This window comes from Poecilia reticulata, chromosome 11 (assembly GCF_904066995.2).
Source record: "Poecilia reticulata chromosome 11, P_reticulata-male-v2, whole genome shotgun sequence".
In the NCBI taxonomy this organism is placed as follows: Eukaryota; Metazoa; Chordata; class Actinopteri; order Cyprinodontiformes; family Poeciliidae; genus Poecilia; species Poecilia reticulata.
The window spans coordinates 23,197,118-23,214,074 of record NC_088840.1 but is presented as its reverse complement, the minus strand read 5'-3'; the positions used below and the strand labels follow the sequence as shown (position 1 = coordinate 23,214,074).

At 36.6% G+C, this 16,957-nt stretch overlaps 1 protein-coding gene and 1 long non-coding RNA gene across 4 annotated transcripts in view; one reads left to right on the top strand and one right to left on the bottom strand.

Annotated features, from left to right (window-relative positions):
• Window positions 1–16,957, bottom strand: part of LOC103472534 (semaphorin-6D-like) — a 177,980-nt gene that overhangs the window by 61,834 nt on the left and 99,189 nt on the right. For all 3 annotated transcript variants that reach the window (XM_008422234.3, XM_008422236.3, XM_081613038.1), the window contains one exon: window positions 16,047–16,149. The gene's annotated coding sequence lies outside the window, so the exon portion shown is untranslated. The remainder of the gene's footprint in view (window positions 1–16,046; window positions 16,150–16,957) is intronic.
• LOC145553912 (uncharacterized) lies at window positions 2,273–4,205 on the top strand. Its single transcript, XR_014089951.1, has 2 exons — window positions 2,273–2,775; window positions 3,756–4,205. It is a non-coding gene; the product is annotated as an uncharacterized LOC145553912 (long non-coding RNA).

Below are 16,957 nucleotides of genomic sequence, written 5' to 3'. Positions count from 1 at the left end.
ACGACGTCTCATAGTTTTGCTCATGGCAGGTTTAGTCTCAGTTCAACCGTCTAGAAGTTTCATTGGGCTTCAGAAGATCAACATTTAGTGAAAACGGAGGAAAACTGAGCTGGTATTTAAAAGGTACCACCTAAAACACAAAACAAAGATGGCCTGGATAGTGGCAAAATGCAAAAATGTGAATTTTGATAAATATAACAAATTCTCTGCTAATACAAGGACACACAAGCTACATTCAAACATTTGTCAAATTAAATACTTACTAAAATACAAATTAAAGATTTTTCCTCACTTATCCCAAAAGAAATTAATAAGTTATTGCCATCTGAGTCTTAGGTTTATATATATATATATATATATATATATATATATATATATATTATATATAACTGCATAAATAAATTTCTCATGGCGCACCAGTTCACAAATAGATTATTAGCTTTAAATCATCTACTTATGCTTTGTAGAAACATGTAATCTATAAATCAATCACATTAAAATTAAAATTCAATTACAGGCATTCAATAAGAAAATAATTTGAAAAAATAATTCACTCCAGTAATTCAATTCATTAAGTGAAACAATTACACACACTGATGTTTTGAGCATTTTTTTATTACATTTAATTTAACTATGATGATTTTTAGCTTATAACTAGGTGAAAAAATACATGTAATATTGGAATATTACATTAAATTCCCGAAGTACATGTTTAACATTCCTAAAAGTTTTTTTAATATATATTTTTAATCTGACAAACGAGCCTCATCAGAAGTAATTTTCTACTTTACTGAATATTACTGTCCAATTCCATTTAATACAGTAAAACAAAGTCAAACTCACTTTAAAGAGGCAACTGCAATTTTGTTTTAAGCAATAGGAAACCTCTGGCAGATCCAGCTGAGGACTGGGAGACGCACAAAAGCACAAACACACTCAAAATGTCCCAAGAGGGCTACATGTCTCAGTAAGTGGTGGCCATCAGTGTGGTAATGTGTTACTGAGGCCAACACTTTATTGTCATTCACCATAAAATCTATCGCCATCAATACATTCCAGGACAGAGTTTATAGTTTTCCTCAAAGCTGTTGCAGTTCTTCACCACGACTGGTGCTGCTGCCAGACCTTTACTGTGTTTTTTTAAACAGCCGGTTTAGGTTTACACATCGAGACAGACAGCTAAGAGATGCATAATTATATCACTAAAAACATGTTTTTGAGGAAATGTGTCATTCTGCCTCTGCTGTATTTTTAGTTCTTTAGCGGATCCCAATGGAAACGACACAAATCACTATGTCAGCATCTACTACCCTGTCATCACCATCACAACCTAATCGAGTTTGAAAGCTTCAAAACCCCAACCAGCCAATCACTAATCAGCAGCAGCAGCGTTGCAAATGAGACAAACACAGCTTACAGAGCAAGATTCAACTAACTGGTGATATTCAAAGACCAGCACTGTCTGACGATTCAGTGGCAAATGGCATTTATGGAGCCAGTGGAAAATAGTGGTCGAAAGTCAGCGAACATTAGTGATGAGGCCAGATTAACATGCAAAGTTTACTTTTTATTCATGCTAAAGCTCAGTTTTACTATTCATCAGACTGAAAGCAGAAAAGATTTGACATGTTGCTTAAAACATTTCGATTCTTTGGTGATCCACATGTGCCAGCATGAGATAGTGCCAGTTTTAGATCCCACAGCTACGCTTTGGAAACAAAGAATTGGTGCAAACCAAGCAAGAAAACCGTCTGTTGGAGGGAGCTATCCATGGTGCTGACACACACGCACACACACACACGCGCGCGCACGCACACACACACACAGGAACTCGGAGCTGACAGAGAAAAGCATGTTTATTATTCCTCTGACATGATCTTATGGTAATGCTCAAAGACATTTTGCTTTTTGAAAAAAAAAAAAAAAAACTCTTTACAGATATGACTTACCTCAAACTAAATATCCAGAAATTAACTTGTTCAGGAAGTTTGTGTGCCATTTTTGACATCATTTTTCAGACAAAGCTGCCTCAGTAAGAACAATTATGCATCGCCTCAAGAGACAGCCTGCCAATTAGTGTGTTTTTGTGACTGCAGTGACATGTTTATATTCCCATTTCCTGAGGGTAAAATTACCTTCCCATGTATTTATTCCAACATGAATGCAGACAATCTGAAACACCAAATTTGCACCGTGTAGAAATTAACCTCTTGCCTAGCTGCTCATTTTACTGCAGAAAAACACATTGCACACACAAGTGCAGTCTCGAATAATATGGAAGTAATTATGTGCCATCAGAATTTGAATAAAAAATGCATCTGAAATTTGAATGTTGTATATTTGTTCTTACTTTTTCAATTTAAAAATTAATTCAGAATATATTTTTGACCTAAAAAAAATTTCAGTGTCATTATTTGTACATGTATGCAAATTTCATTTGTTAAAAAAAATTCACATTCCTATTTCAGAGATCAAATTTTCAATATATATATTTTTTCAGTGTTAAAAAAATTCAACATATAAAAAAATTCAACTTTTAAAAATTCAAATGCAATATTTTCAGTGTCCTACAAATTCAACTTGCTCAAATTCGCTGTCTCAAATTCAACATCTAAAAATTCGCTGTACAAAAATGGCGAGGTTACTTCAGGTCACAGACATTAGCAATCGTTGTCAGATTTCAACACTGAGCTAATCACATGACCTAAGCGTCATATTGAAGAAATACCAGCATCACCGAGGCCAGCGACCATGGAGGCGAACGCAAACCCAACGGTGAGTCTATGCTTTCATATTTCTGTAGTACATTTTATTTTGCGCATGAACTTTGATACATGACATTAAAGCTTGATTTAAAACACGGGTTTGGGCCGTTGTTAATCTTACGCCATGTAATGCTGGCATATTAGTTCTCGCTACCCGCTAGAGCTCCACCCCCTTCTCTTGGCTGTCCTACGCCCAATTTTTCCCTGTTTTATTTAAAAAAGGAGTATCACTTGCGCCAAGTCTAGAATCTTTAAAGATAACTGATGGGTAGCGACTTTCCGGGTTGTTTGTATGTTGTCTTAGAGGAGACTGATCAGGCGGTCTTAGTAAAAGTCGTAATTTTCCAGGAGATGCTACTGCTAATGTACCAAGCTAACATGGCTGCCTTGTGTGCTTCAAGGAGGGGCTGTGAACTCTTCCGACATTAATTATAACCACAACCCCATTCTGTTCATCTACGGTATTGTTCATGTGACTTCATTTATGAATAAATTTATACATTTATGGTCATTATAGCGTCATCCAAACGGCTGCTTCTCTTATCTGACAAGTGTTGATATATATTAATTTACATTCTTTTACTTTGCGTTACAAAACGTCGTTCTGTTACCTAGCAACATTACAAACAACCTCCCTTGTTTTTTCATTTGATTTTAACTCATTTTGAAGAAAATATATGCTTGCAAGTACAGCTGTTAACTTATTAAAATCATTTTAATCCCCACTACTTTGTATCTCCAAAATATATCTTTGGTTACAAAGAATGTTTGAGCTATGCTAAAATTTGTGATTAATGTTGTAATTAAAAGCAAATTCTGATTAAGTTAGACACCATTCAATTCCTGAACCCCACAGTGCCTTGATAGAGGTACATTTTAATTGGATAATTTAATGTGTAGCATGTATACTATCATTCATTTAATTTATTACATAGGAATCTGCAATCAAGTACATTTGAGTTCTCTTGATCCCTTCTTTGTGTTTTCCAGGGTGTAGATTCCCGAAATTGAATGGGAGGAGAGCGGGCTTCCTCTTCAGGAAGAGTCAAACGTCACAGTACCAAATTCAAGTTGTGCAACTGACTGACGAACAAATGGACTTAAGAGACGCAGTAAACCCAAAAGGCACATCACTGTCTTTTGGTTGTGACATTTATATTGGTGCAGTTCTGTTTTGTGAACAGTTCTTCACTCTGTGAAACTTGTCCAGTTTCAAAATTCAGCATTTATGAAATGTAAAGCTAAGTGCTGATCATATTACCACACAGGTAAAATTTGTGATTTGGAAAAGTGAGTCATAGTGCTTTTATGGTAGACATGTTAAAGAACTAAAATGTTCTACATTTGTGAGTTGATTGTTCTTTTTTTCTCAAAAGGAACCTAGTAGGTACAGTTGTGTAGGACCTTAATTTTCTTGCATTATAAGAATGGAAAAGTTAAGTTTGTCTTATGTCATTTATTTTCTAATACTTCAAGCATAGATGAATATTCAATAAATATTGCATAAAACAGTTTCCGTTTCATATTTCCTGTACAAACAGTGCTGACTCAGAAACTCTGAACATAGTTACTCTAACATTTAAGATTTACAGGGATGCTTGACAAACATTTCAGGTACTTAGTCGTCACTTCAAAGAACAACTTAATGTCAAGACTGCGGTGAATGATGAACAGTATTTGTAAAAAAAAAAAAAAAGAAGCTAATAATAAAACGACTTTGTAATTTTACTTAATTGCCATATTGAAATGCAATTATTGAACAAATGAAACACCAATGCACTGAGTTCTCAAAGAAGACCAAAGCCAGTCCCAACCGATTTAAGACACACCGTCATGTCAGCATACAGAGCCTGGTAGGTAGAATAATGGCTTGGAAGGCGTAAACGTTCACTGCAGGTGGATGAAGTGGGCTTGTGGTTTGGTCCAGTTGACTGCACTACTTCAGGCTTCAGTTCCTGCCATGGAGCCTCCCAGCCAACCCAAATCTCATGAGCTGGTGCAGATTGTCTGAAAATGCTAGGAAAAGTATAATTTTTTTTAGATACATGGTGAGTTTCCTGTAGATGGAATCATTCATAAAGCTGACTTTGAGATATGACTTTATGCGAATGTCTTTTCCATCTAAGAAACTAATGAATATGAATGTGATGTCCTTCAAAAATCATGCTGGTATAATACCAGCATAATACATTTGTTATTTATCATTCTCAAAATAACAAACATTGGCCAAATGTTTATACAGACATTTTACCTTCTTTGAGAAACTGATGGAGAAACCCTGTCACCTGCATAGTTTCTGCTTCCAAGACATTATCACTGTCGTCACCGTCATCACTTTGCTTCTTCACCTGTGGCCAACTGATTGACTGCAGGACCATCTGTAATTGTAGAAATAGAAATGGCTCCAAACGATCATGGAGTCTATCAAAAATATGATCCATATGTTCCTTGAAAAGAAAAAAGAAAAAAAATGTCAAAAACATTGTCAGTAAAATAAAAAAACTATTTTGAAATCAGTAGGTCGGAAATCAATTAATGTCGGAAGAGTTCACAGCCCCTCCTTGAAGCACACAAGGCAGCCATATTAGCTTCTACATTAGCAGTAGCATCTCCTGGAAAATTACGACTTTTACTAAGACCGCCTGATCAGTCTCACCTAAGACAACATACAAACAACCCGGAAAGTCGCTACCCATCAGTTATCTTTAAAGATTCTAGACTTGGCGCAAGTGATATTCCTTTTTTAAATAAAACAGGGGAAAATTGGGCGTAGGACAGCCAAGAGAAGGGGGTGGAGGTCTAGCGGGTAGCGAGAACTAATATGCCAGCATTACATGGCGTAAGATTAACAACGGCCCAAACCCGTGTTTTAAATCAAGCTTTAATGTCATGTATCAAAGTTCATGCGCAAAATAAAATGTACTACAGAAATATGAAAGCATAGACTCACCGTTGGGTTTGCGTTCGCCTCCATGGTCGCTGGCCTCGGTGATGCTGGTATTTCTTCAATATGACTCTTAGGTCATGTGATTAGCTCAGTGTTGAAATCTGACAACGATTGCTAATGTCTGTGACCTGAAGTAACCTCGCCATTTTTGTACAGCGAATTTTTAGATGTTGAATTTGAGACAGCGAATTTGAGCAAGTTGAATTTGTAGGACACTGAAAATATTGCATTTGAATTTTTAAAAGTTGAATTTTTTTATATGTTGAATTTTTTTAACACTGAAAAAATATATATATTGAAAATTTGATCTCTGAAATAGGAATGTGAATTTTTTTTAACAAATGAAATTTGCATACATGTACAAATAATGACACTGAAATTTTTTTTAGGTCAAAAATATATTCTGAATTAATTTTTAAATTGAAAAAGTAAGAACAAATATACAACATTCAAATTTCAGATGCATTTTTTATTCAAATTCTGATGGCACATAATTACTTCCATAGAATAAGCACTAAAAAAATCTAGAAGGCCATGCATGCATTTACATTACTTGCTTTTTTGTCATTTTTATTATTATTATTATTATTATTATTATTATTATTACTATTGGTGGTCACGATTGATAGCCAATACAAAATTATCTCTTTTAAACAAAATTTACTTTAGTATCAGATATTTTACATCTAAGCTGAACTTCATACAAGAGCTGGATACAAAAAAGATGCAGTTTTTAAACATAACATTAACGGCTTAACAACATTTCTTCCTTTCCCTGAGCTACACCTGAGGCTTCCTCTGCCCACCTGTCATGTCTTCAGATGAAGCAGAATTAGTATAATGAATGAATCTCATTCTTACACAGGAAACCATGAGCAGCCATTAGCTAAGGTCCTTAACAACCTGCTGTCAGTGGTTGAAAAGAGGATGAAAAAAGGGGAAATAAGAATTATGTAAATCTATTCTTTACTGCCATACTTAAAATATTGGGTCAATTTATATTTTGACTACTTACTGTCATGTCCAGTGGTTTTCCATCATCTCTGTATGGAAAATTTAAATTACAAAAGAATCCTCGATGAGGCTTTTCATAGCTGCTTTTTGGAGTAAAAACTGACAAATAAAACAAGGATTGCTGAAAGCAACAATAAAATATGTATAAGAAATGAGATTCTAGTCTTCACTAAAACTTAAATAAAAAAAAATAGTTGTCATAATAAACAACTTGAGCAAATGAGCTACAAGCGGGTATGTGTAATAGAATGTGATCTTTACTAGGATATTTCCATCATTACCATCGTTTAATATATTTATTAGAAATGTCCCAATTCAACCCAAAGTACTTGATCGCAGCTTTATTAAAACAAAGTTTCCCGACTAAATTCAACTTCAAATACTGATTTTTGGTGCATCGTCTGATTTTACAGAATAATTAAGTGATCAAGTTTAAAAACAGAAATGTCAGCACAGCTTGCAAAAAGCTATAGGCTGCATACTCCGAGGTTAAAGTTATTTTAAAGACACTTAAATATGTAAAAGTAGAATATTAAAAAGCTGAAAACAAGTGTCCAGAAAGTCATTAGGTTTGTCTTTTAAGTTTTACGCAGCAGGAATAAACCGAGTGCTGCTGTGTAGAAGAAACTAAACCTCCATGTTGCTAAATGCCTTCATTATTCCTGCTTGGCTTGCAGGGAAGCTGGACACAGTGGAGGCTCATCAGTGAGCTGACTGGACCACTTCACAATCTGCCTCAAGGAGCTTTTTCCAGTGAAACATAATCACACCAAGTCACCAACAAAAATCAAAAATTAAACGGAGACACGATCAATTATGTTCAGTCAATGTGAATGTCTGAGATAACACCATCACTGATGAGTCTTTTTATGCCTCTATTGGTTAACAAATAGAAACAGAACACAGTAGCTGGAGCAAAACACTGAATTGTTGGAAATCGACTAAATAGTTGAATGTACTGGACTCCTGTTAAAATTAAGTATCTGTTAATGTCGAGATGGATGTTGTGGGTATTTGTTCGTGAGTTAAGCAGGACACGTATTACTAATGTAACATGTGGAACCATCAGGGGTCGCTCCCCAACGTAGTGAGCTCCCATAAAAGGGAGGCTGTCAGGCTGGTGGCCAATTGTCAATCTCCTCTGTGCTCGTCCAGGTGTGTTGGCCCACACGTTTGTGATCAGGTTTGTGTTTGTTGTTTTTTGTTGTAAAGACAAAACTCTTAATTTGATTATACTAAGTCAGTGTTTGTGGTGTTTCTATATAAGGCCACATTTCATGTTTTGATCGGATGATTGCTCTATCTGGGCGTGCGGTTGATCGACGCTTCAGTTGTCGCTGCACCCTGCTGTTCCTTTAGAATTTGATTTTCTTTTTCTATTGTTTTTCATTTATTTTGTTTATCTATTGTTCTTGCAAATACACATCCTCTTATTTTGTAATAATAAATATTGTCCCTTTTTTATACTGGTTGTTTTTATTATACTATAAGTGGCCGTAACACTAAGATCATGCATTACTAAAAAACTTGCTGTGCATCGTTTTACATAAACAGACTGCGACTCAAGTTCCTTCATAGTTTCAATATGTTTCTAATGACAACTGCAAGAGTAAACCACCATTTTAGTACAACCATTATGTATATTATAACTATTATCCTAAAACGTAGATATATTCAATTCTTAGTATTTGCATCATCTTTAATTGCAGAAGCATCACAGATGATGCACCAATCACCAACACTGTTGGTGCATCTGCTTAACAATCCATCTCTCTTCTGCTTTGCACAGCCATTAATTCTTACAGCTACCACCTTCTTTGTAAAGCAGCTCCTCCCCTTTGAGACACTGCAGCTGCTTTCATTTAGATAATTGACAGAAATCATTCTGTGGCAGCTTCCCGTTTGTGTGCCAGATGAACAGCGGTTCACCTCGGCGGCCCGGTGGCTCTGGATTAACCGTTATTGGGAGAATGTCAGAGCAACTCTGAGGTTTCAATGAGATTGGTGTCAGACGGGTCGCGGCGGCTGAAGCGGCTGTGATTATAGTGAAGGCTGATAAGTGATAATGAGATTAGGGTCTGCAGCATGAGGGCAGATCCACTGATTTGGTCATTTACAGCATCCACTGAAGAGGTCGGTTGAGATGCTGTGGCTTCAGTTCTCTCATTTGGAAAAAAAAAATGGATTTAAACCATAAATAAAGAGAAGTTGGCCTACTAGTTGGTAGAAGTTAATTTTGAATTTTATGTTCTCTGGCCAACTTCCTTTAGGTCTTATTGGATATATTTTTCTCTTTTTGGCGATTCCTACATATCCAGTGAGAATGATTTTAGTATCCGTCATTTGATGCTTGTTCTTTACATGATAAAAGTATTTTAGTATTCAACTATTTGAATGGATTTATGCCAAATGTGTGGATTCTTTTGGTTAATTTGAACAGAAAAAGTGCTACTGGAACTATTTTAGTCACCCACATTTCAAATGGTTAAATATTTCACTGAGAAAGGGTTCAATGCCCGTTTTCATTTGCTTGTTGGGATGAACTGACAGTAATGTGAAAAATAATATGCCGACTTATCAAACCACATGTTCTCACAGACAACACATTTTAACAAGGTAAGATGCTATTGGTGCTGTATTCATTCTGGGTCATGGAGTGAATATGAATGTGAAGACATTCATATTGGTTGGATGTCAGTAATGTTGATTTTAACAGAAAATATTCTGTTGCAACACATTTTCTGTTTTGAAACAGCCAAACAAGAGAAATGGAGCAACACTTTTACCCTGATGCATAAACAGATTCGACTGGACAGGGATTTGCATCTTTATTACGGTTTTATTTTAACCCTACAAGAAAGAAAATATGCTTTGCTGCTGCAATCGTGTAACTTTCAGTAGGAATTAGTTTGACTGAATTTCCATCGACTGTTTTGCCATTAATCTTTTTTTTATCTAGTAGTTTTCTGAAAACTCCAAAGCCAATTAAATGAAGTATGTTTCATCGTACAATAAATGATTGACCTTGAACTCAGTATTATGAATTTCTTGGAGCTTTTGAGTCTTAAAGATGTTTTGCTACATGCGCATCATTCCAGAACTGACTGTTAAAATGCTGCATCAGGCACCGATTAATTGTGGAGAGTGACTTTTGACTAAACGGTTTGTGCAGATGGGATCCATTAGTCAGGACATTTATTCATCTGGTTCTGGAGCTCGATCTGTAAACACAAAAAAACCCCACAGACAAAGATAAATGTGAACATTTATAGCTACTGGTACGACTTTATCACTATTCTAGTATATTTTCCACCTCAGGAGTTTAGAGTTTTTATTTATACTTTGAATCAGATTGATTTGAGGAAAGTTTATTGTTTAAGAGGATGTTGGTCAGATCACCTATTTCTCATATGTTGTGGCCAACATTTAATTGTAAGTATAAAAGAAAACATTTTGAATGCATCTTTGTACACACATTAAGGTCAGTTTAACCTGCTTTACAAACAGATTATTTAAAGTTCTTTTTTTATAATATATTGACAATCAACTGTCAAAAAAATTGTGCTTATGTGCCTGGAATGATCATTATCTACCAGTAGGACGTAACTCTGTTATTCTGGTTTGAAAACATGTCAACAAGTTGCTACTAGTTAATAATGCACAGTCAGCAGGATGCATCTGGCTACAAACTATCAGAAAATTGAAGTTTAAAAAAAAACTGAAAACTGTCAAATTAACCAGATGGGTGCAAAATGAAAGCAGGTGTAAATGAAATGGGAAGAGATGAATATGAATTAGCAAACAAAAGCTGGTCCATCTTCAGTCTAAGTGAGCATGCATCAAATCAGGCTTTTATTTACATTGTAAAACATGGTTTACTACTTTAAATGTACTTAAAACACGTTTCACTGCTGAACTGCATCACTTCCCCGTGTGTCTCCGTCAGTCTGGCTGTGTGTGGGACTTTAAGTGTGTGCTGGGTTGATGCCTCGCATGCATGTTTGTGTGTCTGCTGGCCTTGAGTGGGCGCCCCAAGTGCCAGACTGAGAAAGTGGAATCAGTTTTCATCCTGACAGGCAATACACCAGTTTCTGCCGCTGTGCGCCTGTGTGCGTGGTTGTGTTTTTGTGTGTCAGGCTGAAGGACAAATTCTAACAAAAAGACTTCACGGGTGCCAGAGTAACTGAAAGACCACCTAAATGAAACTGAAACTATAATCGGACTGAGGAACTAACAGAAAGAGGGAAAGGAGAATAGTTATAGTCTTTTGTTTCTTTCCCCTCCCTCCTCCGGCTCTCACTGTTTCCTTTGAAAGTTTACGGTATTAATGAGTAAACTATGGATCGGGCACAAAACTAATCCAGGCTGTAATCAATCTGCAGGCCTCGGTTTGGGGAGGCGCAGCAACACATTTAGCTCTGTGAAATCTGGATTTCATGCAGCTTGAAATCGGCTCTTATGCTTCCTGTGGTTCACTGCTGGCTGAGGAGACCCCTGCCAACCGACGCCTGGCCTCGGTACAGATTTGCTTTCTGTGTCTCTCCACACTAAACATGTTTAAGAAAATATATAAATAGAAAGAAGGAAGGTACTTTGATCTGCAGTCTGATGCAAGCCCATGAACCTAAATGTTAACCTAATTCAAAAGAAAGGATTCCTGTGTGTCGCAAAGTTATTTCTTTCCTCAGCCATTGCATCCATTATGCTTTCATCTACTCTATAAGCATATAAAAATAAAAATAAAAGTTTTGGCACCACACAGGTCTTGGACAATCTGTGAACAACCAAACGTAAGCACAAATCCACCCAAACTGAAAACACAGCTTTATGTATCAAGTCATTAATTGAAGAGTGTTGCAGATGGGATATCAGTATCTTATGTTTTGCAATCTGTGCCGACAGATTTGCGAACTGAGTGCACACATTTTCAAACAATATCTTTGTTCAGAGAACATGACGGTGTGCCAATGTCTACGGGAATTTACAGGCCGCCCACAGTTGAGGAAATCAACTTTATTCCAAAGCGTTACGTTGAACAATGCCAAACTATGCATTAAAAAATAAATAAATGCACAATATCACGGCTGAGAGGGGGAGTGGTTTGTTTTTAATCTGGTCACTGAAAGTGGGAATCAAGAAGCCTGACAGCATCTTTTCTGCATCATTCCTCACCTCTGAGCTGAGAGGTCTAAATGCATCATTTGTTATCCAGCGACGTAGGCTGACGATTTTAAATACGGTACGTCTAAAATCGCCTCTAGAGTGGGTTCTGACCCACGGGAATAAAAATGAAATTGAGAAACAACAGTTTTCTTGTGCAAATATGCAAGATGTGCATCATTTATGAAGCCCCCATGTTTTACATATTTATAAATCGCTTTTCTACATTTAAAAGTAACCTGACCACCTTGGGCTGAAAATTCGGACTTTGTGTGAAGTTGAAAATAAAATATTTCTTAAGAACTCCTATATTGGCATTGAGAGGAATTTATGACCAGAAACTGCAATGGATCTAGAATTTGAAATATTTAACATCAACCCTCAAATAGGGATATAAATATTTGGAAATGTATATCTTGACTTACACAACCAGACTGCATGAATTCATAAATATACTACAGCTATTTTTTAATCATATAGCAAATAATCCACAGCATACAGCATGGATATTAGATATTAGCTGTTACACCCCAAGCAGTGTGCAATCATCCATCAACTGGAAACGCATATATATTTTATTGTGATTATTTGATGATTTTATTTGGTCAACGCCACATTTACACAAATCCCATAATTGTTGCATATATCCAGCAGCTATAAGTGACATTTACCGTTTCTGAATTAAATCTAAACCATCTACAACAGTCAGCAGTGCTTCTGCGCACGTTTGATTTTCCCATATTTTTACACATCAGACTCATTGATAAAACAATTTCAGCTGCTTGGACTAATTAGTTATATTAGTAATAGATTCTTAAAAGATTAGCTGCAGGAGAAACTTCAAAACAAAGTCAGGCTGTGGTTTTTGAGTGATGCGAAATAAAGAGCTTCTTCTCATCTTTCCACTAGAGTAAGGTGTCACATTTACATAACTAGTGAGAGGAAACAAATTAAGATTCCTCAAAATAGATCAGAAATGAAACTCCAGATACATTTCCTTCTGGTTAAATTGCAACAGCATTTTCCTTCCAGATCCTTCTCTTCTGTAGATGGTTGTAGTTGATATTTTTAAACCGAAAACAAAATAGTAAGATTGTGTTTGAGTTGGTTGTCAATTCAGACATCTAAATATCAGCTATCGGGCAAAGGGAAAAAAAATGAAATTTCAATAATCCGTCCCATTTAAAAAGCCATTTCAGGCTCTCAGGCTGAACAAGAAGCAGTGATTGAGAGCTGCATCAGACCGCCTGCCCTCAACAACCTCTTCTTGCTCCATTTCCGTTCATTTTTAGTGTTTCTTATGAACCATTTCATTGCCTCACCATTGTGCCACCACATAAGCGATGACTGCACTGATTGTGACATTGGGACGTCTTTTTTTTTTTCTTCTATTTTTGCACAAAGTGCTGTCGAGCTGAAACATTTTAAAAAGCATGTGAGCGAGTCAATCTAGCCGTTCTTGCTTTAGAGGTTGCAGAATGTCGTTTTTGTCTGGATTTTGTAACTGGATGAATGGAGTAAAGTCAGGAAAGGAGAATAACAGAAACGGAGGGTCAGCTGGAAAATGTCATCGAATGAGAAGAAAAAAGGAATTTCCATGAAAATAAGGACCCAACAAATCCAAACTGTGAGGATGAATGAACAGAGATTAATAAGAGGAGAAAAAAAGTGAAGAATGAAGGGAGTATATTGCAGTTTGGATGAAAGATTCTATAAAAGGATGCGAGAACCGCACCAACCAAACAAGAAATAAAATGATGAATAATGAATATGTCAAAAAAGGAACCAACAGCTGAAAGGCAAATGAAGCACAGACAGAATGAGGAAGCTTAGAAAAAGTGACTGAAAGACATTACCATTTGAAAAAACAAATGAAAATGGGAAGAATCGAGTGCAAAAGAGAAAGAAAATACAAAAAATAAATCCAGCATCCCCTCCATTTTATTCGAATTCTGTCTTTCTGCTTTCCACATATCTTTTATCCCCAGTTGCAACACTGTTGTGACATTTACTGTTCCAAAGCAGGGAATAAAAACAGGTGGACAAAAAAAAAAAAAAAAAAAAACGTTTTTAAAGCGAGAGGCATCAGAGGCAAACTGTTTGAACCAGACTGAAAAGTTTATTCCACAAAAAGAATAAAAAAGGCAGAAGAAAGAAACCTCTGGCCAGCCAGTGGTGGTTAGTGTTTTGCTTTATGGAGGCCACACGTCTGTTCAGATACCGCAGGGAAAAGTAATCATCCAATTTTTATGGTGTTGTTATGGTTCATCTGGGAGCCGCGCGTTATGTTGTTATTGTTGCAATTTAACACAGTTGGATCAAAAACGGTGCCTTGGAAATCTTGCAGCGTTTAAAAATTGTGCAGCAGAAAAGAAGCTACAAAGTCATAGATGAAGACTTTAATCTGGTTCACTTACACCTTTACAGCTGAGCAACGTTTCCACAAGAGACCAAACGGTTACATTTGATGGACCCAACCCAAATGACTCAAATCACTTTATTTTAAAAATGACTCGATGCATAATGACGCAGTGATTCCTTTTGTTCACATAACCGCACTCAGATCAGGGGCCACCATGTTTCAAATGTAGAAGTAACTGTGGGCCATAAGCTTAGCTCTGTTCAGAACAGAAGAGGTCATTAGAAGCAAATCAGTTCATTACTGAATTTTGTGCTTGGTAAAGAGCCGTCCTAACAGATTCGCCCACTTGAGCCTTCGAACACTGCAACTTGACTGAACAGCTTGTGTAAAACCAGAAATCTACTTCCCAGTTGTTTAAATGAACAAGGTTAAGGAGTTTCAACCAGCTGATGAAGGCGACACCTACACCACTTATCTGTCGGGAAGAAGCTGAGTGGACAAAACAAAAAAGGATGGATGAACAAACCTTCCTGTGAGGCGAGAACCAAAAGGAACAGAGATGCTGCAACAAAAAGCTGCCTAGAGGGAAACTCTGAACAACAATCTGCACTTTGCAAAATAACATGGAGCAAGAAAATAAAGCAGAGAAAAGTGATGAAGCAGCAAAAGAAGGACTTGTAAAATATTGCTTCACACATTGGCATTCACGCACACACTGAGCAGATGTTCTGTTGGATTCATTTTTATCTCTGATTGCTGCTGGAAAGTGAATCAGACCATGTTCATTTCACAACGCAATGCCTTTGCTGAAGCTGAATATGTGGCATCATTATTTCTTTTTCAATGACTCTGCATCTATTGGTAAAAAAAATGAAATGAGAGCACCGACTCATGTTGAACGATAGTTTGACTGTACCTTCAACCACAATCAGCTCATAGTAGCCATTCTAAAGAAAAACGGATAACAACAAAGAGTCCCTGCACATTATTAATATAGCAACAAGCCACAATAAAACTACACTGAGAATTGATTGATTTCCTGTTTTTGGAGTGGTGGACCACGGCCTCTGCTTCCGTTCTCTTTTTCTGAAAGTACACTCAAACCGACAACTGCACTTATTTTGCAATCTCTTTACATCTGCAGCTGCACCTGAGGACCGCAGCCTCGCCACTGCAATCTAACAACTTGAAGAGCAACTTTGCATTTGAAAAGAACAAAAAAAAAAAAAAAAAGCAGACCCCTACAGCTGAAAAACCAGTGAGGTTTCTTTGCGGCTTTTAGCACATAACAGAAAAAGTCCGTTCACAAGGAAACCTGCATGGTGTATTGACACAATAGATGCCATGAGTTCCTGACGCAGCTGTTTAGGATTTGGCACAATAACTCCTCCTCCTTCTGTTTCGGCCATTTCCTGGAGGAGAAGCATGGTGGCCAAGACATATCCAAAAACAAGTTACATCAGGCTCCTCATTTACATCACCTGTTAATTGAGAGGACAACAGTGGGTGCAAAATAAGGCCAACCGCAAATATACCAACTTCCTTTAAACCAATAAAAATTATAAAAATCAAAAGATTTAATGTCAAGAGCAAGAAATGCGTGTTTTTAAACTGTAAATATGTGTTTTCTACTGTAAATTCCTGCATTTTTGACCATAATTGCTACAATTTGATTTAAATGGTTACATGAGTCAAATTTGCTGAAAAGTACAAAAATCCATACAGCAGTTTATTCTTATTATTCTGTACAAAGACTCAACTTTAAATACATTGGGATGCAAAGGTTAAGTGTACTTACAGTGTTAAAATATGCTGCGTCTCATCTGTGGCTCTTCCAGCTGGAGAGGCGACAGCGGCGTGAAGAACAAGTCGAGAGGCGGGGGTGGACCCCCTCAGATGTCCTGCAAAAACAGAAATTTACTTATGAGTTTTCATTTCTTATACTTGGATTAGAAACAAATCATGCTCATACTGTCAAGTCAGATAATTTCCCAAATGTTTCCATTTCCTTTTGATGGAATGTGTTCGAGTTTGGCACCAAAGTGGACAGGAGGCTGTTTTTTTAGTTTAAGGTCTATGTGGAATCCATCCTGTTGAATATCCAGAGAAAAGTTCAGTGAGGATGTGTGCAACGTTTCCTTTCCTTTCCTTCCAACAAATGATTTTATTCATACTGATGTACTTTTATCTTAAAATGTAGGAACCAATTACTACAACACCCATTTGAATCGGCAAACGGGTTCATTGAGAAAATGGTTTAAAATTCAATCATGCAATTTAAAAAAGTCAATACAAACCCCTCCGTTAGTTTGTATTTCCAAAGTCCAAAATGAAACGTTATAAATTCAGTTAGAGATGAACACCTCCATCTATACAAAGCAAGGATATAAAGAAAACATGTTACCTTTCACTTCAAGGGGTTTGAGAGTCAGGAGATTATAAAAAAACGATCTGATCTCTATCAGATTCAATCTCTCTCAGTTGAACAATCTTTGTATCATTACATAACAATAAAGTGAAAGAGTGAAACTTCTACGTGAAAAACAAAATCTGCTACAGCATTCTGCACCTTTCCATCTTGAAGCAGCTCTTTTCTTTATGACACCATCAGTCCTTCAGGCTGTTGTGGGAGAGTTCTGGTTCAATCTTCTCTACAAGATTGCTTGCACGACCCATTGTTGGACACGCTGCCTCACATTTTGACTCTGG